Genomic DNA, 22,303 nt, shown 5'->3' on the forward strand with positions numbered 1-22,303 from the left:
TGGATGCAGTCTAAAGAAATTAACCCCTTTGTTACTCTAACAAGAGATACACTATGTGAATAAACTTATTGGGACACCTACACGATAAAACTATACAGTGTTTTACTTGAGTAACAATGGCCCACCAGTAACATTAACTCTAGGGTCCTTGTGTTCAGCTATATGCAAATATTACATTTGTCTCATTCACAAATGTACCTATGCTTCTTTATAATATTAATGATACTAAAAACAGGGTTGTCTGCTGAATGAATAAAGAGATGCTGGCTTTGTCTGTGTAAGGAGGAAGACTGGACTGCGGATACCTGTGCCAGACCGGGTCCGGGACTGCTGAGGCTGCATCCCATGTTGTCTGGGGGGAGGCAAACAGGCCTAGACACGTTCCCTGACCTGGAAGCTGGGGGCGCGATTATAAGTAAAAGCGGGCAGCGTTGGGCAGTTTCCCGCCGGCGGTGACAGAGGAAAGGTGCATGTGTGGCGGGGTGCGCAGCCAGGTCGCAACAACACAAGGCCGATCCAATGCTGGGACGCTGCCGGAGCCCACCGCAGTAATAAGGAAAAAGCTGGGAGCCCTGTTCAGCTAAGCACCGCATGCCAGCCTAAGAGGCAGGGCAGAGTTCAGGACTGTTCGCTGTTGCCCTTGTCATCAGACCGTGGTCTGCAGGACCATGTTGGAGAAACATCACACCAGCTGTTGTCGGCGCTTCAGTCTTGGCGGGAACAGGCAACGCGCAGCACAGAGAGAGAAGTGCAGCGCGCCTGGTAGCTGGCAGAGAGCGAGGTGCCGTGTGCTTCGTGACCGTGAGTACAGCGCACGTACCGTAAAGAGAGAACCAGATACTGGACAGATGTTTTCAGCCCACCTTACCAGCATATACCTTACATCCCACGGGAGACCTTGATCGTGCTGCGGCCGCATATGTTCATGGACTAGGGGCTCAGCGGAAGGTACCGAAGACCGACCGCTGCCGCCAGAAGATGGACCACCGTTACCAGCTGAACCTTCTTGTACCAGCACCACGCCAGTTGTTGTTGGTGCTATTCACCCCCCCCGCAGCATTCACAAGAACTGCCATTATCTGATTCATTGTTCCTTAACACTGCATATCCTTTACCATTGGACTGTTATTCTCCCCATTTAACCCTGCACCTCCATGCGAGGAGTTAACCCCCTGTTAAATTAAAACTGTTATATTTGTTAACCCTTGCTGTGCCTTCTGTCTGTCACTGCATCCCGCAACCTGCTTACATCTGTACATAGTAAATCAAGTGTGCTGTGCCAACTACTCCCCATAAGGGTTTGGAAAGCCACTTCTGCCCAAGTGATTCACCTATTTCCCTATGGGTGAGTCTGAGCTTGCACCTACAGGAAAAGGAACTTATTTGTCATCCCATTCTATATCCATAGGCATTAATTTGAAATAGGTGTCCACTTTGCTGCTATAACAGCATCCACTCTTCTGGGAAGGTTTTCTACAAGACTTTGGAGCGTGTCTGAGAATTTTTGCCCATTCATCAAGAACAGCATTTGTGAGGTCGGACGTGAGGGCTTGACTCACTAACTTTGTTCTAGTTCATATCAAAGGCACCGTCCTTGATACTACAAGACACTCTTGAATTTGGGGAGCTGTCTTGCTGTCATGGAAGTTCAAGGGAATATACCAACTTCACAAAGCTTGATACACAGGCATACTTTGTGGGGTGGGCACTGGGCCAACATACTGTGTGGGAAACTGTTAAAGTAATTCACTGTGTTGGTGGTACTGAGGTAGTTTTCATACTGTGTGTAGAAAGGGCTGTAGGGGGAATAATACTGTGTGTGGACTCTGAGGTCATCATACTTTTTGTATGGGAAATGTAGGGGCATATCCTGTGTGTGATGTACACTAGGGGCATCATACTGTGTATGGCTGGTTGTGGATAATCATACTGTGTGGGGGAGTGTGATAGAATCATACTGTGTGGTGGAAAATGGGGTATAATACTATGTGGGGGCTGTGGGCTCATCATACTGACTGTATGTAGGGGACACTGAGTGCATCATACCATGTGTAGACACCTCATACTATCTATGGGTGACTGTGTAGGCATCATTCTGGGGTGAGCTATGTGAATAACTTGGGGACATTATAATGTGTGGTTAATGTACACTAGGAGCATCATAATGTGTGTGGGAAATTACTCTGGGGGCATAATCCTATGAGCAAAGAGCTATGGGGCCATCATCCTCTGTGTGCTTCTGTGGTAGTATCATACTGTGCCATTCAGGCACGTTCTTTGCAGGCAGATGTGGCGAAATATGTGCTGCCGTTCCTATTAACAAGGCAGCAATCACAGTGTCTCCTTTTTTAATTTATATGCCCCAACCCCAGTGTCTCTTTTGTGATGTATATTCTCCAGGCCCAGTATCTCCTGTGTTATATAAATATACTAGCTGTACTACCCGGCTTCGCCCGGGTTAATAACTTCTGTTAGCAAAATAGAATGTGTTAACAAAAATGTATTCTGCACAAAAAAAACACAAAACAAATAGATAGAAATGTAATTATTAAAAGGCAAAAACTAAGCTAATAGAAGCATTTTACAACATATATTTCAACACCAGAGATATTCCACACAGATTTAACTAAATTGGCCAAGTAATGTGAAGTAATCTTCTACTACTTATTCGAGAGCCTTTTGATAAACGACATTCTTAGTTTTTCCTTCAGGTGCAAAGACAAACAGATTTTTGGCTGTTCCAACTCTTGAACAGGCCACATAAAGTTGACCATGAGAAAAGCATGGAGATTGTAAATCGATTCCAACTACTTTCAAGGACTGTCCCTGAGCCTTGTTGATGGACATAGCAAATGCCAGTCGAACAGGAAACTGGAGGCGTTTAAAATCAAAAGGCAAATCAGATGGAATGAGAGGAATTGTTGGAATGAAAACATCTTCTCCTGTGGCACATCCTGTCAAAATGGTTGCCTCAATTACATGTGGAAACAGGTTCTTAATCAAGAGTCTTGTTCCATTACACAGCTTTGGCGGATCCAAATTTCTCAATAGCAGAATAGGTGCTCCAGGTTTTAGAAAGAGGTTGTGAGGAGGAAGTCCTTGTGGCTCCAAGGAATTGAGGAACTCAGTTGGATAAAATAATGCTTGAGCAGGGTCTATTACTGTATCTACTGACTTGTAAGTTGTGCACACACCTGGAAGGAGATTTAGAATTTGAAGATTGATCTTGTTGACGCTGTCATTTTTGGGAGCTAGAATAGCCCTTTCACACAGCCAGCCAGAATTTTTGAAGTGGAGTTGAATGTTTGGAAAAACCTTTGCTTTCAACTCCTCAATGGAAGTCACAATGCAACAAAAGTTGCTTGGGAAGGTGATCTGTCCAGTGGTTGAGTTTACTGGTGCCTTGCCATCTCCAATATTCAACAGCTGGCTCGAAAACAGTCCAGCAGAAACATCGCCTGTCATGTAGACCCTCATGTTTGTGTTCAGTGAAATTTTCTTTACTTTTCTCCAAAGGTACGATGCTTTGAGACAGGCATTGAGTTCATCTGCAGGGGTTGATCTTGGAATAACAGGTAGTGTTTGGCGGAAGTCACCTGCCAAAACAACAACTACTCCTCCCATGATATATTTGTTGCTACGCAGGTCTTGCAGCAGTCTGTCCACTGCTTCCAGAGCCCTTTTGTGTGACATGGTGCATTCATCCCAAATGATGGCACTGCATTTTTGAAGCAATTTGGCCAGTCCTGATCCCTTGGCAATATTACACACAGGGCTGTCACTATGAGACAGGTTAAGTGGTAGTTTGAATGTCGAATGTGCTGTCCTGCCACCGTTTAAAAGCGTAGCTGCAATTCCAGAAGATGCCACTGCAAGTGCAATCTTTTTTTGTTGTCGAAATTTTGCCAGGAGCAAGTTGATTACAAATGTCTTTCCTGTTCCACCTGGAGCATCAAGGAAGACAATCCCACCTTTGTTGGTTTCACTGAAACTTAAAATATAATTATAGGCGTCCCTTTGATCTGGTACCAATATTGGCTCGTTCTGAGACACACATGCTGTAAGTTCATCAATATTGTAGTTTGTTTCTATGAAAATCTCCCTACACGTTTGGATGCCTTCAGGATTTCTTTTTGGAGCAGGCAAACCAAGCAACTGTAAGGCTTTTCCTGACATTGCTATGCACTGATCTTCAAGGAGCATTAAAGTTTCATTGAACATTTCCTCAGTGAAGTTGATGAGTTGCTGAGGATTTTCCCGTCTAATCTGCATGAGGATGTCCTCACTGAGATCAGTTTTGTACTTTGTCCAAATCTCAAGAGGATTTGAAATGCTACAGGTTGTTAGAATAATAGCAAAGAGGTGTCTTAGTCGCTTTGGGGTTTGTGTGGCTGCTGCTTCACTGAGGGTCATGTCCCAGTGTCCATCATTTTCCAGAAGTCCTTTTCTTTGGCAAGCTTCCCTGAATGTTTCACACACATGACCTCCGACGGTCTTCAAGTCAGAAAATGATGTAGGGCCTTTGACAACATGAAGTAACATGCGCAGGTAGAAGCACTCTGCATTTGACGGATGAACAGTGTAGACGCGACCAAGCGTATCAGTTCCTTTCACCCCTGGATAGCCTTCAATATCAAGCCCCCGTTTCCTCCGTTCCAGTGTTTTTCTGGAGGCATTCCAAGTGTAGTACTTTGGTAAATCACAGTAGAGAATTGTTTTTGCAAAAGGGTCTTGTTGACACAGCTCAAAAAATGCCAAGAGGGTGGTCTTAGGTGGTGTTAGGAGCTGCTGCTGCAAGTTTGCTGGGTTAAAATAAATTCTCTGTCCATTTTCCAAGTGCACACTCAGATGCACAACTGGTGGGTAGCGCTCATGAATGGAGAATCCTAGTATTCTCCAAACAGCTTCATTGCTGCTTATGTACCTGCCCATCTGGAATGCCTCCACTTCATCAATAATAGGTCCATTTTTCTGGAGTTCAAAAACTGCTTGATCACTTCCTTTGTGGACATATTTGCAGATATACTTGATTGATTTCACAGAGTGGCAAGATTCGACATTTATGTGGGCCTGGAAGATTTTTGAGAGCAAAGGGTTGTAAGGCACTACCCACCTGTTGTCGATTTCTATCTCTTGGAGTGATGATCCAACACGCATTTTGAGCTTTGCTGTGAAACCACCATCCCCTGGCTTTCTTCTTCGGTAGACTGGATATCCATCTTGTCCTGTTTGGGTTTCTTGGACCAGGGATCGTGGGTAATGCTTTGAACACCTGCCATCAATCATACAGGGAGAATTTTTGTTGAGACTCCCACACGGACCATGGATCATGTTTTTTGTGATGGTGTCAAACAGCAATGGGTCAATCTGAAGGTCTGGCAATTCGGCACTGATGATATTGTCAATTTCGGTAGGCTGTATTTTTTGCTTCAGCCAGATCAAGATGTGGGCGTGAGGAAGGCCTCTTTTTTGCCATTCAACTGAATACATCCAGCACTGCGTCTCACCATAAATATGTGATTTTGTGATGAGAGTAATCATTTTTGAAAGTTTCTGTTTGAAAACCCGAGCAATAAGGTCATGGCGATTCACTGTTTTTTGGCCCGGCAACAGGTGCCCTCCAATTTCCTCCCAGGCAGGATTGCAAGTAAAAGTGATGAAAAGATCTGGACGGCCATACTTTCTCACATAAGTCATTGCATCCTGTGTGTATTCATGCATGTGTCGTGGGCTTCCAGTGACAGTTGATGGAAGAATAACCATTTTCCCCAACTCTTTTGGATCAGCATCATTTGCAACAGCATCTCTAAGGTGAATATATTCCTCTGCCCTGAGCTTCTTTTGATTTAGTCGGATATATAAAAGACGTTCACTCTCAATCTTTGCATACATGTCCAACAATAAATTGGTGGAAGAGGTGTTTGCATTTCAAGATGTGATTTTCCTCTGCAAATCTTGTCATGATCCTATATGCATAGAAGTCCATGGCAGACACTTTTTTTCCTGAAGGGTTGCCTGTTGTAGGATCTGTCTGAGGTATTCCAAAGTGATAGCCATCCTGTCCCTGCCAAAAGATGATTGGATATTGCAGTGCATCATAGGACCTGTGAGTTTCTGCTACTCGTTGCAAACTATTGTTCCTTTTCTGAAGCACAATGTCACGGCTTTGAAAATCATTGCCTACAATCAAGATTGCTACATCATCAAATGTGGGAGCATTGAAACGTCGCTGATGTTCACCTTGTGGTGTTTTGTCAGCTCGAATGACAACCTTGTAATCGTCATTTGGCATGCATTCAAGTGCAGTCTTGAAAAGTTGAACATATGGATTGTTGGAGTGAAGGAACTGCTGCAAATTAGTGACAATATCAAGGCGAGTGTTAGGAATTAAAGAGCATCTCCGCTGAGCCTCTGCTTCTGCATTTCCCATGAAGAAGAGTTGAAGAAATTGAGGTTCTTCTCCTTGCAATGGAAGCAGTGAGCCAATTGAGTGGTAAACCTGTCCTTGAACTTTAAATGTCGGCATAAATCCTGTTGTAAACATTTCTTTTGTTGCACCAAATGATGTCATTTGGAAGCAGGAGTTGTACTTCCTGATGTTGTCCAAGAAATGCTTTGATATTGTACTGGTACCCGTCATCAGAGACTTTAGGGGATCTGGTGGTGACAGGAGAGGTGGAAGTTTTATCTTGCCATTTGCACAGCATAAACCTGGTGGTTCATCTTTCCATTTTAGGGCACTGCAGTACATGCAGACCACATCCATTTTTCCTATCTGAACTTTAGGATTATCCTGATAGTTTATTTCTGACTGGTAACAAAAGGCAGCATGTTTCAAATCTCCAACCATTTCCTGTGCCCTGGCGGAAGAAATAGCAATTCTCTTAGTGGCAAGTCGGCCTTCTCTCTGCTGAGATGACTCATTGGCCCTTGAGGAAGCAGTTCTTGTTCTCTTGTCTGCAAGCCTCGCTTCCCTCTCCTCAGAAAGTTCATTGGCTCTTGAGGAAGCAGCTCTTATTCTCTTGTGTGCAAGCCTTGCTTCCCTCTGCTCAGAAAGTTCATTGGCTCTTGACGAAGCAGCTCTTGTTTTCATGTCTGCAAGCCTCGCTTCCCTCTCCTCAGAAAGTTCATTGGCTCTTGAGGAAGCAGCTCTTGATTTCATGTCTGCAAGCCTTGCTTCCCTCTCCTCAGAAAGTTCATTGGCTCTTGAGGAAGCAGCTCTTGTTTTCATGTCTGCAAGCCTTGCTTCCCTCTCCTCAGAAAGTTCATTGGCTCTTGAGGAAGCAGCTCTTGTTTTCATGTCTGCAAGCCTTGCTTCCCTCTCCTCAGAAAGTTCATTGGCTCTTGAGGAAGCAGCTCTTGTTTTCATGTCTGCAAGCCTTGCTTCCCTCTGCTCAGAAAGTTCATTGGCTCTTGAGAAAGCAGCTGCTGTTCTCATGTGTGTCAGCCTTGTTTCTCGGTCTTCACATTTTTCATTGGCCCGCAATGCAGCTTTTCTTTTCGCATCAGCTGACATTCGTGCCATGGAATTCCTTTTCTTATGAGGCATTATTGTGGTAAAAATAGTCTGTAACTGGCAGTTTCAATATCCTCTCACATAGAGGTAATGTGACTGACCTCAGTCTTTCCACCAACACACCCTAACAACATGCTATTACCTCACACAAGCTTTGTTATACTGAGAATGTCCTGCCTATATTAACCAATCAGAGCTCAGATTAATTAACTGTAGCAAAGTAGAAGCTGAGCTGTGATTGGTTGCTATTGGCAGACAGATAAATGCCAGCCAACAGGAAGCCCTTCCCCCTGGCAGTATATATTAGCTCACACATACACATAATTGTGGTAAAAATAGTCTGTAACTGGCAGTTTCTATCCTCTCACATAGAGGTAATGTGACTGACATCATCCTTTCCACCAAGACATCCTAACAACATGCTATTACCTCACACAAGCTTTGTTATACTGAGAATGTCCTGCCTATATTAACCAATCAGAGCTCAGATTAATTAACTGTAGCAAAGTAGAAGCTGAGCTGTGATTGGTTGCTATTAGCAGCCTGATAAATCCCCAGCCAACAGGAAGCCCTCCCCCCTGGCAGTATATATTAGCTCACACATACACATAATACACAGGTCATGTGACTGACAGCTGCCGGATTTCCTATATGGTACAGTTATTGCTCTTGTAGTTTGTCTGCTTATTAATCAGATTTTTATTTTTGAAGGATAATACCAGGCTTGTGTGTGTTTTAGGGCGAGTTTCGTGTGTCAAGTTGTGTGTGTTGATTTGCGTGTGGTGACATGCATGTAGCGAATTTTGTGAGATGAGTTTTGTGTGGCGACATGCATGTGACAGGTTAGTGTGTTTTGCGCGTGGCGAGTTTTATGTGTGGTGCGTTTTGAGTATGTGCAAGTTTTGTGTGAGGCAACTTTTGCATGTGTTGCAACTTTTGTGCATGTGGCAATTTTTCTGCGTGTGCAAGTTTTGCGTGTGGCGAGTTTTCCATGAGGTGAGTTTTGCACGTGTGGCGAGTTTTGCGTGAGTCTAGTTTTGCATGTGGCGAATTTGGTGAGTGGCGAGTTTTGAGCGGCGACTTTTGCGTTTCAACTTTTATGTGGCGAGGTTGGTGTATGTGTGGTGAAATGTGCGCTGAGGGTGGTATATGTGTTCAAGCACGTGGTAGTGTGTGGCGCATTTTGTGTGTGTGTTCATATCCCCATGTGTGGTGAGTATCCCATGTCGGGGCCCCACCTTAGCAACTGTACGGTATATACTCTTTGGCGCCATCGCTCTTGTTCGTTAAGTCCCCTTCGTTCACATCTGGCAACTGCCTTTTTCCCCTGTATGTAGATAGGGGCCAAATTGTTTGGTGAATTGGAACGCGCGGGGTTAAAATTTCGCCTCACAACATAGCCTATGACGCTCTCGGGGTCCAGACGTGTGACTGTGCAAAATTTTGTGGCTGTAGCTGCGACGGTGCAGATGCCAATCCCGGACATACATACATACATACATACATACACACACACACACATTCAGCTTTATATATTAGATATACACTCACTGGCCACTTTATTAGGTACACCTGTCCAACTTCTTGTTAACACTTAATTTCTAATCAGCCAATCACATGGCGGCAACTCAGTGCATTTAGGCATGTAGACATGGTCAAGACAATCTCCTGAAGTTCAAATCGAGCATCAGTATGGGGAAGAAAGGTGATTTGAGTGCCTTTGAACGTGGCATGGTTGTTGGTGCCAGAAGGGCTGGTCTGAGTATTTCAGAAACTGCTGATCTACTGGGATTTTCACGCACAACCATCTCTAGGGTTTACAGAGAATGGTCCGAAAAAGAAAAAAAATCCAGTGAGTGGCAGTTCTGTGGGCGGAAATGCCTTGTTGATGCCAGAGGTCAGAGGAGAATGGGCAGACTGGTTCGAGCTGATAGAAAGGCAACAGTGACTCAAATCGCCACCCGTTACAACCAAGGTAGGCCTAAGAGCATCTCTGAACGCACAGTGCGTCGAACTTTGAGGCAGATGGGCTACAGCAGCAGAAGACCACACCGGGTACCACTCCTTTCAGCTAAGAACAGGAAACTGAGGCTACAATTTGTACAAGCTCATCGAAATTGGACAGTAGAAGATTGGAAAAACGTTGCTTGGTCTGATGAGTCTCGATTTCTGCTGCGACATTCGGATGGTAGGGTCAGAATTTGGCGTAAACAACATGAAAGCATGGATCCATCCTGCCTTGTATGGAGCATCTTTGGGATGTGCAGCCGACAAATCTGCGGCAACTGTGTGATGCCATCATGTCAATATGGACCAAAATCTCTGAGGAATGCTTCCAGCACCTTGTTGAATCTATGCCACGAAGAATTGAGGCAGTTCTGAAGGCAAAAGGGGGTCCAACCCGTTGCTAGCATGGTGTACCTAATAAAGTGGCCGGTGAGTGTGTATATATATATATATATATATATATATATATATATATATATATATACTGTATATAAATATATATATATATATATATACTGTATATAAATATATATATATGTATATATATATATAAAATACTGTATATATATATATATATATATATATATATATATACAGTCAGTGGGGGAAATGAGTATTTGATCCCTTGCTGATTTTGTAAGCTTGCTCACTGACAAAGACATGAACGGTCTGTAATTTAAAGGGTAGATTAATTTTAACATTGAGAGATAGACTATCAAAAATAAAATCCAGAAAATCACATTGTATAAATTATATAAATTTATTCACATTTTGCAGTGAGAATTAAGTATTTGACGTAGTGGCGTTACATATACTTCTCTGTAAAGCATAGTGACTCTCTGATATTACGCCTTCATCCCAAGCCTGTTTTCACCTTCCTGACCAGGCCAATTCTGACCAGTGTCACCTTATGGGGTAATAGCTCTGGAACGCTTCAACAGATCCTACTGATTCTGAGATTGTTTCTTCGTGACATATTGTACTTCATGATAGAGCGAAACGCACTCGTCGGTGCCAGAAGGCTGAAGCTCTAAACATTTCCACTCACTGCAGCTGACTGTAGGTATTTTAAAACATCTTATGTTCCATTGCTACTTTTTGCCACAATTCTTTTTCCAGGGTATGGCTGCCATAGACATAAGAATTCAAATATTGAAAAAAATAATGTCTTTATATTAATGGCCTTTCATATGGAAGAGTTGTTCTGAAGCATTATCAAAAATCCAGGGCCGGCGTTAGGGGTAGGCAGACTAGGCAGCTGCCTAGGGGCCCCCAGTCAGGGTTGGACATACTGCTGATGGCACTGCTCCGGGGCCCAGAGGTGGAGGGGGGGCCCTGGAGGCAGGCCCGGTATCATGCAGGATCGGGCCCCTCTCACTTCCTCCTGTAATCATGGAACGCCGGGGAGAGAGCGGGGGCGAAGTGCAGGAGATCAAAAAGGGGGCGTGTCATGCAGGGAGAGACGCTGGCCAATGAACGCTTTCCTTACCTCACAGTGACCAGACTGAGGAGAGCGCTCACTGGCTGCCATCTGTCCTCCTGCATAGCGTGTCCTAATGGTGAGTGCTCACCTACAGTCAGGGGCCCCACAGCACAGCACATAGAGCCATCATGGAGGAAGAGCAGGACTTAGTGTGTGTCTTCTGCTCCCTCCACTGTTCTAATCAGAGCAGGCTGCACCTCACAGAGGAGAGATGGGGAGGAGGCTCACTGCACGGGACAACACACAACACGGCAGCACCAGGGGGCTGATATCAGTCCTGCCTGCTCTGTGCCCCTTCCCCCACAGCAGTGGGTTCTGCAGCCCTCTCCTGCTGAACTATGTGACCTCATCCAGGGCTCCTCTGATCACCTGTGAGCTGATATCACAGATTGGTATGTGTGTATGTATATGCTTGTATGTGTGTGTATCTGTGTGTATCTGTGTATATATGTATGGTATATGTGTGTATGTATGGTATATTTGTATGGCTGTGTGTATGCATGTACAGTATGTGTATGTATGCACAGTATGTGTATGTGTATCTGTGTATGTGCAATAAATTTGTATGTATATATGGTATATGTATGTTTATGTGCATGTACACACAGTATGTATATGTGTGCGGTATGTTTATACTATATGTGTATATACTGTGTGTATGTACGGTACATGTATGTGTATCTGTATGTACGGTATATGTGTGCATCTGTGTATGCACGGTGCATCTCTGTACGGTATGTGTATGTATGTACGGTATACTGTATTAATGTGTATATTTGTGTATGTATGGTATATGTATGTACGGTATGTGTATACAATATGTGTACATAACTGTATGTGTGTATGTACAGTACGTGTATATGTATGTACGGTATGTGTGTAGGTATGTACGGTATATGCATGTATATGTATGTACGGTATATGTATGTATGGTATGTGTGTGAATGTACGGTATATGCATGTGTATGTACGCTATGTGTATGTATGACAGTATATGTATGTGTATCTGTGTGTATGTATGGTATATGTATGTGTTTGCATATACTGTATTTATATGTGTATCTGTATGTATGTATGGTATATGTAGAGCAGATACCAGACATATCGTGGTTATGTAATCTACTAGATGGTGGCCCGATTCGAACGCATCGGGTATTCTAGAATATGTATGTATGTGTGTATATAGCAGCCACATAGTATATACTGTAGCAGACACGCAGTATATAACACAGTCCACGCAGTATATGACACAGCCCACGCAGTATATAATACAGGCCACGCAGTATATAACAGTGGCCACGCAGTGTATAACACAGCCCACATAGTATATAACACTGCCCTCGTAGTATATAGCAGCCACGCAGTATATAACAGCCCACGTAATATATAGCACAGCCCACGTAGTATATAACAGCCCACGCAGTATATAACACTGGCCACGTAGTATATAGCAGTGACGCAGTATATAACATAGCCCACGTAGTATATAACAGCCCACGCAGTATATAACACTGGCCATGTAGTATATAGCAGCGACGCAGTATATAACATAGCCCACGTAGTATATAGCAGTGTGGGCACCATATCCATGTTAAAAAAAAATAATTAAAATAAAAAATAGTTATATACTCACCTCCGGCGTCCAGCGAAGCTGTCCTGATGCACGCGCTGCTGCTGCCAGCTTCCGTTCCCAGAGATGCATTGCGAAATTACCCAGATGACTTAGCGGTCTTGCGAGACCGCTAAGTCTTCTGGGTACTTTCGCAATGCATCTCTGGGAACGGAAGCTGGCGGCAGCCGCGCACTGGCGGATGACGGAAGGTGAGAATAGCAGGTTTTTTGTTTTTTTTATTATTTTTAACATTACATCTTTTTACTATTTCTGTGTGATGTGCAATATGTTAGTATTTGGGGCCCCATTTTAAACTTTTGCCTAGGGCCCCACTTTGCCTAAAACCGGCCCTGCAAAAATCTTGTTGTTTCACACATATCGCAGGTTTTCTTTAGTCCAAAGCACATGCACTTTAGGATTCTGGTATGGTGGCGCCATCTAGTGGCCAAGTATTACAATAGCACATTGTGACACTATTTAGACATTTTATTATAGCATGATAGATTATATTTTGGGATTAGTTTATGAATAATATTGATTTTTTTTTACATTGGTTTTTGTATGCATTTGCACTTTAACTGGAATAGCTGATCATCTTTTTAAATTAATTTCACATACATGTTTTTGAAATCCTGAAATTATGTTGGGAAAAATTAGTATTTGATACTGTGCTGCTGTTGTAATTATTGTCAGCATTTAAGCCTTCTTATTCCAGTATCCCTTCCTGAAATTTTAAAATGTTTTTATTTATAAACAAACATTTAGTTTTAAATGAACCCTTTGGTCACTTTGATCATGTGTTTCTGACTAATATATTAGAAACAAGTTCTGTGTTTCATGAATATATTTCTACTGCTCTAATCTAAATTATATTTTTATTCTGTTTAAAAAAAAAAAAAAAAAAAAACACAACCGGAAATTGATCACTCATGTGCATCAGTGATCAGCGCTCGTCGGCTTTAGAACAGACGCATGGATGATTCTTTTTTTCCGCTCTGAAATCAACTCCATTCAGTAAAAATATTGCAGTAGCTGATTACTATGATATATTTTTACTGTCCCTAATGCAATCTATTTTTTATTCTTTTTAATAGTAAAAAAAACCCCAACAACCAGAGATTGATCACTGATGTGCGTCAGTGATCAGCGCTCAATGACTGTAGGATGGACACACGGATGATTCTTTTTTTCCGCCCTGACACAAACTCAGTTCAGTAAAGCATACTGTAGTAGATGATGACTACTACAGTATATTTTTACTGTCCCTAATCTACTCCTATCATCTAATTTAAATAATTTTTTGCTAAATTATTTTTTCACCCAAAAAAAAAAAACAACCCGAGGCCTATTGGTGATGTTTATCACCGACCAGCACTTGACAGCTGTCTGATGCACACATGGATGTGATGCCAAAAGTCAATACAAGAACTAGACAGGAAAAAAAGTCCTGGCCAAAGACGACCACGGGGGCTAATCAGTGGTGTACGTCTGATCAGCTGCACGGCTGATCACACATGGAGTGGTGCAAAGGGGTGGGGAATAGGGAAAAAATGTTGTGGAAAATAGCAAGCATGAGTGCAGATCAGTTATTTGAGTCGCTGATTGACGTGCGGCTGCAGGATACACGCATGGAGGTGGTGCAAAGAGAGTGGAGAAAAATGGACATGGACAAAAAAAGTCTAGGAAAACAGCGAGCACGGATGTTGATCAGTCATTTGTGTCACTGACCAATGCTCGGCAGCTGCAGGATGCACGAAAAAGAGAAAAACTACCAAAAAACTAGAGATCAAGTACTGGCCAGTGCTCAGTGGCAGAAGGTGGGGTGGGGAGGGAGGGTCATGGGAAAATGGGGGGATTAAGAAAGATCAGGGAGGGATCAGGAACTCTTCTTTCTTCAGAAGCAGCAGGAGCAAGAACAGCAGTAATGCACAGGCTTGAAAAAGTCTGTGGCACCACAAGGCCCAGCACAATGCGACAGATCAGCACAGTGACTGCTCTGCAATGTCCCTAAGCTGGAATGAGGAAGTTCAGAGCGGTCACTGTGGGGTCTGATCACGTCTGTGCGCTCTGATTGGTGCGATTGATACCATCATTGATCGCTCCAATCAGAGCTGGCTCTGGTGACTCCATGGTTGCTAAGATCTAAGCCTATGATCTTACAGTACTGATCGTAGGCTGGACTCAGTGTTTTAGGCAATCTGATTGCCTGAAACGCTGAAAGCGCTATTGGAGCACCCCCAGACGCAGGGCCGCGGGGTACTCAGTACCGGGCCTCTCTGTCTCGGTCCTGGGGTTGTCATGGCGGCTAGACCTGGTCCGTGACCCTGCTAAGGGGCGTCCAATTAAAAGGTGTGATGGTGGTGCGTGGTGCAGGTCGCGATGAATAACGAGGACACAGGGTTGCAGTCTCTTTACCTCTTTACTGAAGGCTTCAGGATCCACAATCCAGAGCACTGCTAACAGGGCTGGCTGAGACCGGCCGGTCCGAAGGCACATCCAGAGTTCCCTTTGCAGGTGGAAATCAGTGCCTACCTTCTAGCGCCTGTGTATTGTAGTTCTTCCCTGCTGAGCACCACGGGATAGTCCTCACAACTGCTGTGTCTGTTTCTGATGTTCTCTCTCTCTCCGTCCCCCAGATGATATGGCTAGGATGCACCCGTATGATGGGGTAGGCCTGGAGTTATTCTGGGACCCTAGAGATGCCCCTCTCCCACAATTGCCTCCTTTGTCTTCGTAGGTGATGTAGGTGAGACAGCCAACCTATAGTTAACTGTCCTGCCGCTGTTTGAAGTAATATGTAGAGTCCCTTACTTCCTCGGTGCTCCGGCCACCGGCTACGCGCCTCAGAAGGATGTTGCCACGGTCTTAAGGGCACGACTCCTTCTGGTTCTATCTCCTCTGCGCTGTGATCTCGCTTCTCACTTCTCCGCAATATACTCCGCTTTCGTGTCCTTTCTTAGGAGTCTGCCGCTGTAACACTCAAGCATGGCTCCGTAACGTTCTGTCTGTCCTAGGCCGCTGTCAGGATCCCACCCCTGACAGGTCCTCTCTCCAGCTCTTGCTAGCTGCTTTCTCCCTGACTTTCTGTCCAACCCCCAGTTTTACCAAAGTGTGAGGTGTGGCCTAATAGATAGAACCACCCCCCCTGGTGGCCGGAGTGTGGAGTGTAGTGTGTGTCTGTGATACCTGGTCAGGTGAACTCTTTTAGTGCAATCAGACGTAACATCACTCCCCTTAGTGGCAGAGTGACATTACTGCAACGACCAGGACTCTGGGGCGCTGCACTATGATTGGCTGTTCAGAATTGAACAGCCAATCATAGCCATTATAGTTGCAGGGGGACTGCGACCCCCCTCCCGGACGACGATGGCATGTGCCCTGCTTCAAGATGACTCAGGCACATAGAAGTGATCACCACCACAATGGTCGCAGTGCCGCATTTTAGCTATGACGTACCCAGTACATCTAAGGTCAGTAAGTACCTGCCAACCAAGATGTACTGGACATGTCTAATGTCTGAAAGGGGTTAAAAGATGCTGTGCATACATGCCTTGACAGTCTTTATCTATTAACATTTTTGTCTACAGTATTTTGCACTTATTTTGCACTTCCTCAGGGGGCCCCCTGAGGAAGCGGGATTTTGAACGCGAAACACGCGTCAGGATACGTGGCCGTAGGACTAATCATCACTATGGGTAACTATCTTTGTCTTACTTAAATATGTCTTTATACTGATGTTGGGGCATAACCCAAAAAAGGGAAGTACAAGACTAAAAGTAAAACTCAAAAAAGTTTATTCATAATTCATAAAATCAGTAATTATTAATATAAGCAAAGGAGTTGAACAAGGCAGAGTGAACTCCGAACAATCCACAAAGAATAATAACAAAAACCCACACTCAAAATCGTAGGAACCAATGAATCTCAAGTAAGTACAAATGTCCAATGGTGTGAATATATATAGATACAACAGCAGGCTGGGAATTCGAAATGGTTCAACTTCTGAAAATGACAGTATACAAACTAAAGTGCAAGTGCATAATAAGTAAACATGTCCAAATGTCAAAGTTTGAAAGTAAATATCCCATAAAGACTAAGTGTGACTAGTGCCATACTGCAAGTGCCAAGTGCTAAATGAACAACAACACCATGTTGTTTTTACCTGCAGTGTGAGGATTGTAGGGAGAGCAGGACCCGTGCGTTTTGCTTGTCGCTTCTTCCTGGGGGATTGTAGTTGGGGGCAGCAGTGGGGATCGTTGTACCATATGTCATGGCGGTCAGTTTGAGCACATTTAGCTATACGTATATGATATGCTGCAGTCTATGGTGACACATTATATGCATGGCAGCTGCACCCCACATATGCATGTGTCCTGACTAGAGTTGAGTGACTTTTACTTTTTTTGGATCGAGTCTGGTTTCGTGAAACCCGACTTTGTCAAAAGTGGGGTCGGGTGAAATCGGCCGATTATTGCGAAAAGTCGGGGGCCGACTGAAACACGAAACCCAATACAAGTCAATGGGGAATCAAAGTCGGCAGTGAGTGGAGGACAGGAAAACACCTACAGTGCCCATTTTAATGCCAAAAACATCAATTCTTATTACTTAAGCTTGTCAATCTTAATTTACTTTATAATAATAGTTAGGCATTGAAAACTGGGGGTCATTTGGCTAAAGTTGTGGGGGGTAGGGCTGGCTCAAGATTTTCGTGGGCCCAGGAAATGCGGAATACGTCACGGCGGTAGAGCAGGGAGAGGTAAGTATTTAAACTTTGCAAGTGCTGTGATGCTGAGCAAGCAGGGGGGGGCATTCGTTGGCACTGGCACAGGACCCCTCATAGTACGGTGGTGTGTTTGACGGCGGGTGGCACCTCCCACTGGCAGAGACACTTTTGCGTACTATGAGGGGCCCTGTGCCAGTGACGTCGCCAACGAGTATGCCCCCCCCACCTGATGAAGGAACCTGCACTTTCATCTGCACCTTCCTCTTTGTCTCCGTGTAAGGTGGTATAGTATGCGGGAAGGGAAACCTGACTTTCAGCAGGGTCAGATTCTGGCTGTGTAGAGTGCAAGGGGAATGTAGTGGTCTGGGTCAATGTACCAGCAGACTCATCTAGCAGTGGCTGGGCAATGGGCAGGATGAGGAGGAAACACAGATATAGGCCCAAAAAATAAAGTAGGCTAAATGCAGTTCAAATATGGTAACAGGACTAAACAGGTGGCATTGCTTTGTTCAGTGGAGGAAAACTGTAATGAGTGGCAGACACAGTTAGTAGGCCCAAATAATAAAGTAGGCTAAATGCAGTTCAAATGTGGTAACAGGACTAAACAGGCGGCATTGCTTTGTTCAGTGGAGGAAAACTGTAATGAGCGGCAGACACAGTTAGTAGGCCCAAATAATAAAGTAGGCTAAATGCAGTTCAAATGTGGTAACAGGACTAAACAGGCGGCATTGCTTTGTTCAGTGGAGGAAAACTGTAATGAGTGACAGACACAGTTATTAGGCCCAAATAATAAAGTAGGCTAAATGCAGTTCAAATGTGGTAACAGGACTAAACAGGCGGCATTGCTTTGTTCAGTGGAGGAAAACTGTAACGAGTGGCAGACACAGTTAGTAGGCCCAAATAATAAAGTGGGCTAAATTTCTGCCAAAAAATTGTTCATAAACAGGTGGCATAGCTAGGTACAGGGGTGGGCTCCTCTGCTGAGTAGCAGACAGTGGTAGTAGGTGCAAAGTATTAACTGGTCTAAATAGAGGCCAGGGCCCCTGTATATTTTAACTATCATCTATCATTTCAACAAATTTGTATTGGCAGTGCCATTGAAGGATTTAACAGCACAGACTACACAGTGGTGGAGCAGGGAGAGGTAAGTATAGCAAGTGGTAGAGCACTGTTCGAGCTGGGGGGAACACTCTCTCGTGGGCGGCGGTACTGGCACAGGGCCCCTCATATTACGACGGTGTGTCTGATGTTGGTTGTGCCCCACCACCATCAGAGACACTTCATTGTACTATGAGGGACCCTGTGCCAGTGCCGTTGCCCAAGAGTGGGCCCACCCACCTGTCCAGGCAAACGGCACTCGCACAGGTGCTTGCGCCAGGTGGTGACCACAGCCCTGTGGGGGGAGTCAGCCCATTTAGGGAGGTATAAAAATGGCCTATGGTGGACATTCAGCAGCTGCAAATGGAGGAATTGGAGAAGTCAGTAAGAGGAGGCCAAAAGCAAGACATTTTTCAGGCAAGCTACGTGTCAGCAGGGGAAGGTGGGGCCAAGTAATTTGAAATCCATGATTGGTTCATTTTAATGAAGGTTAGATCATCAACATTTTGGGTAGCCAGACGTGTCCTTTTTTCGGTCAGTATTGAACCAGCAGCACTGACCTTTTTTCGGTCAGTATTGAACCACCGCCCACGGGCTCTTCCACCAGACTTCCTCATTTTTTGTAAAATCTAACCAAAATAACAACCGTTATATGGTACTGTAAAACAAGGTAGAAGGTGTATATAAACTTGTTGAGAATTTAAATCTCCCTTTTTTTTGGGGAGACTGAACCAAAACTCAGGCCCTGTGCATAAAACAACACAATGTAAGTGGCTGGCTGATATACGACAAACTAACAGGACAGAAGTATATCCACTTTGTGAGAATTTGAATCTCACTTTTTTTTGGGAGACTGAACCAAAACTCAGGCCCAGTGTATAAAACAACACAATGTAAGTGGCAGAAAGTAGCTGGAAGATACAGGTCCTTCTCAAAAAATTAGCATATAGTGTTAAATTTAATTATTTACCATAATGTAATGATTACAATTAAACTTTCATATATTATAGATTCATTATCCACCAACTGAAATTTGTCAGGTCTTTTATTGTTTTAATACTGATGATTTTGGCCTACAACTCCTGATAACCCAAAAAACCTGTCTCAATAAATTAGCATATTTCAACCGTCCAATCAAATAAAAGTGTTTTTTAATAACAAACAAAAAAACCATCAAATAATAATGTTCAGTTATGCACTCAATACTTGGTCGGGAATCCTTTGGCAGAAATGACTGCTTCAATGCGGCGTGGCATGGAGGCAATCAGCCTGTGACACTGCTGAGATGTTATGGAGGCCCAGGATGCTTCAATAGCGGCCTTAAGCTCATCCAGAGTGTTGGGTCTTGCGTCTCTCAACTTTCTCTTCACAATATCCCACAGATTCTCTATGGGGTTCAGGTCAGGAGAGTTGGCAGGCCAATTGAGCACAGTAATACCATGGTCAGTAAACCATTTACCAGTGGTTTTGGCACTGTGAGCAGGTGCCAGGAAGCATGAAGTGCTCCAAAATCTCCTGATAGCTAGCTGCATTGACCCTGCCCTTGATGAAACACAGTGGACCAACACCAGCAGCTGACATGGCACCCCACACCATCACTGACTGGGTACTTGACACTGGACTTCAGGCATTTTGGCATTTCCTTCTCCCCAGTCTTCCTCCAGACTCTGGCACCTTGATTTCCGAATGACATGCAAAATTTGCTTTCATCAGAAAAAAGTACTTGGGACCACTTAGCAACAGTCCAGTGCTGCTTCTCTGTAGCCCAGGTCAGGCGCTTCTGCCGCTGTTTATGGTTCAAAAGTGGCTTTACCTGGGGAATGCGGCACCTGTAGCCCATTTCCTGCACACGCCTGTGCACGGTGGCTCTGGATGTTTCCACACCAGACTCAGTCCACTGCTTCCTCAGGTTCCCCAAGGTCTGGAATCGGTCCTTCTCCACAATCTTCCTCAGGGTCCGGTCACCTCTTCTCGTTGTACAGCGTTTTCTGCCACATTGTTTCCTTCCAACAGACTTACCATTGAGGTGCCTTGATACAGCACTCTGGGAACAGCCTATTTGTTGAGAAATTTCTTTCTGGGTCTTACCCTCTTGCTTGAGGGTGTCAATGATGGCCTTCTTGACATCTGTCAGGTCGCTAGTCTTACCCATGATGGGGGTTTTGAGTAATGAACCAGGCAGGGAGTTTTTAAAAGCCTCAGGTATCTTTTGCATGTGTTTAGAGTTAATTAGTTGATTCAGAAGATTAGGGTAATAGGTCGTTTAGAGAACCTTTTCTTGATATGCTAATTTATTGAGACAGGTTTTTTGGGTTATCAGGAGTTGTAGGCCAAAATCATCAGTATTAAAACAATAAAAGACCTGACAAATTTCAGTTGGTGGATAATGAATCTATAATATATGAAAGTTTAATTGTAATCATTACATTATGGTAAATAATGAAATTTAACACTATATGCTAATTTTTTGAGAAGGACCTGTATATGAAAAAATACAAGGACTGTAGTACAATTTCAATCTCCCTACAATGATCTCAGGACATGTATGGCAGCAATAAAAAGGACTGCTGCACACAAAAGTGTGGGCAAATAAACAAGATAACTGCAGAAAGGAGCAACAGGATTTTTGCTTTTAAAAAAGCAGTTGGTTTGCACAGCAGCGTGCAAACAGCAATGCAGCTATCAGGGAGCCTTATAAGGCAGCCTAATAAGCTACAGAGCTGATGCACAAAGATATAGCCTCCATTGTCCCTGCAAAACAAAGATGGTGTTGGACAGTGGAAATCGCTACAGCACAAGCAGTTTGGGGGTTAATCTTCCCTCCCTAACTATATCCCTTCTTCTGATGAAGCTGCAGCAACCTATCCCTATGCTACGATCGGCAGAAGTAAGATGGCGGTCGGCGTGCACGCCCCTTTATAGCCCCTGTGACGCCGCAGAAAGCAAGCCAATCACTGTCATGCCCTTTTCTAAGATGGTGGGGACCGAGACCTATGTCATCACGCTGCCCACACTCTGCGTCCTCCTTCATTGGCTGAAAAATGGCGCTGAAAGTGTCATTTGAAACGCGACTTTTGCGCGCAGATCGCTGACCTCATGGCCGATCCCACACTCATGAAACCCGACTTTGGCGAAAGTCGGCGATTTTTGAATTTGTCCGATCCGTTTCGCTCAACCCTAGTCCTGACCTTTCTTCGGCCTCATTTTTTCACACCTGTGGATTTAATCACCTACTGATTCTAAAAAACCCATGTATTGTACCATTATATTTTTTGTTGGTTAATTTGTCATTTATTGGTGCTATTTTTTGTATAAAAAATTTTGATTCAATTTTATGGGCTATTTAGACTTGATTTTCTCCGTGATTATTTATAGTATAGCGAGTTGCCTTGTACATGGGTGTACGGTATTGTACTACTGGTAATTAATTTGTGAAAGTAATGCTAAGTAGATTACGTAAGGTTACCTTGTTTGTGTCTGACTTTAGTGTATTTTTCAAACCTTGTGTCTCAAAAACATGTAAAACAGCATCATCATTCTCAGGGAAGACTATTGATGCTTCAATTTCTTTTTTAAAAATGTCATTCTTCTTCAATTTACCTGAAATAGAACATAAATTATGAGACAGAAAAACAAGAGATGGATGTTAATCAATTAACAACAGTAATGGTCAAGACAGAGCAATGTAATTGTATATACACATTTAAAGCAAACCTGTCAGCAGGATTTTTCTATGTAAACTTGTCATGTTGCTACTGCTAAACTGATTAAAATGATACCTGAGATGAAGAAATCCGTCTTGTGGTTCTTGTGTAATCAGTGTTAGACGTTTTTAGTTAATGATATGCCCGTGCTCTTGGCAGG

The 22,303-nt window shown here is 43.8% G+C and overlaps 2 long non-coding RNA genes across 2 annotated transcripts in view; one reads left to right on the top strand and one right to left on the bottom strand.

Annotated features, from left to right (window-relative positions):
- Nucleotides 1–22,303, bottom strand: part of LOC143775978 (uncharacterized) — a 70,001-nt gene that overhangs the window by 17,488 nt on the left and 30,210 nt on the right. Inside the window, exon 4 of the long non-coding RNA XR_013215747.1 lies at nt 21,906–22,039. This is a non-coding gene — a long non-coding RNA (uncharacterized LOC143775978). The remainder of the gene's footprint in view (nt 1–21,905; nt 22,040–22,303) is intronic.
- LOC143775979 (uncharacterized) overlaps nt 1–22,303 on the top strand; it is a 59,019-nt gene that overhangs the window by 7,580 nt on the left and 29,136 nt on the right. The gene's annotated exons all lie outside the window — the stretch shown is intronic.

Source organism: Ranitomeya variabilis, chromosome 5, assembly GCF_051348905.1.
Source record: "Ranitomeya variabilis isolate aRanVar5 chromosome 5, aRanVar5.hap1, whole genome shotgun sequence".
Lineage (NCBI taxonomy): Eukaryota > Metazoa > Chordata > Amphibia > Anura > Dendrobatidae > Ranitomeya > Ranitomeya variabilis.